The sequence below is a fragment of the Arachis ipaensis genome, chromosome B03 (genome assembly GCF_000816755.2).
Source record: "Arachis ipaensis cultivar K30076 chromosome B03, Araip1.1, whole genome shotgun sequence".
Taxonomy (NCBI): Eukaryota; Viridiplantae; Streptophyta; class Magnoliopsida; order Fabales; family Fabaceae; genus Arachis; species Arachis ipaensis.
In genome coordinates, this window is record NC_029787.2 from 6,730,860 (window position 1) to 6,732,301 (window position 1,442).

General features: G+C 21.8%; 1 protein-coding gene across 1 annotated transcript in view; it reads left to right on the plus strand.

Annotated features, from left to right (window-relative positions):
* Positions 1 to 1,442, plus strand: part of LOC107628925 (4-hydroxy-3-methylbut-2-enyl diphosphate reductase, chloroplastic) — a 19,074-nt gene that overhangs the window by 704 nt on the left and 16,928 nt on the right. The gene's annotated exons all lie outside the window — the stretch shown is intronic.

Below are 1,442 nucleotides of genomic sequence, written 5' to 3' on the forward strand. Positions count from 1 at the left end.
TCTACTTTACGTATTTAAAATTAATGATTTTAAATTGTCCATTTGAAATCAGTACATTGTTTTTTTAAAACCCAACATATTTGAATTAGTACTCAAATGGGTTGATTTTTAAGAAAATAATGGATTGATTTCTAAGAAAATAATGTATTGAACAATTTCAAATCACTAATTTTAAATACGTAGGGTAAGATATATTTTTTAAAAATTAGATTAATTTAAAAATAAAAATAAATTTGATATTATTTTAATCATAATTTTTTTTTATAATAATACATTTATTTCGTTTACCGTGTAAATGAAATATACACGTCACTTATTTACTGTAAACGAAATACGTGTATTATTATTTCATTGAAACAACATAAAAAATGTGATAAATTTTTGTAAAAATGTTATAAATTATTTATTTTAATAAATAAAATATTTATTTTATTTATTGAAAAAAATTCGATTAATTTAGTCTTGAATAGATCCAATGATAATTTAGGAATTTTTACTTGAATAAAATAAAAAAAAATCTAATTACACAATTTACATATAAAAAAAAAAAAAGCACAAACACATGTAACCAAAATTGCCTTGAAAAATTGTATAATTATATTTTATTTATGTTTAAAAAAAGAACTATAGTTTGGCCCTTTACGCTGCTACTTACACTATATCATTATTTCTTTAATCCTTATATAAACTATGTTTATCCTTGTGTCCCAAGTAATAAATAGTAACATAATCTTAATTGATTACAACCATAAATATGAAAACACACTATTTTTATATCTATTTAAAATTAAAAAGTTTAATATTTCAACTTAAGATGGCTTCATTCACATTCCACGGAACAGAATTTTAATTATGTTATGGGTTCGTTTAAAATTATCCCTAACCAATAACCACATATAGAAATATATATTTGAGTAATATTACATATTCAACAAATATTATTATTTTAGATTAGTATTTAATCAGTAATAATTTATATCTATATTTACAAAAATTTGTACACAAAAAATATATAATTTATATTTATGTTGATCAAAATTTGCACATATGTTTTTTAGAATTTATACACATAAATTAGTAAAATATATTTGTTAAAAATAATTTAATATTTACACTAATCAAATAATAGTCACCAATAAGTTATAACTCAAATGATATAGTTTTTCTATACTCATCTAAGAGGTTGCGAATTCATTAGTGGAACCCAAAAGTTTCTCTATATATTTAGCATCTCATTAATTTATTTTATTATACTCTTGTAAACAAGTTTGATTATTGCCAATGAGTAATAGCTCAAATGGCATAGACTCTCCATACTCAATTAAGATGTTGCGGGTTTGAGTCTCCTATCTTTCCAAATAGTCAATGAGTAATAGCTCAAATGGCATAGTCTCCCCATACTCAATTAAGAGGTTGCGGGTTCGAGTCTCATATCTTTGGTA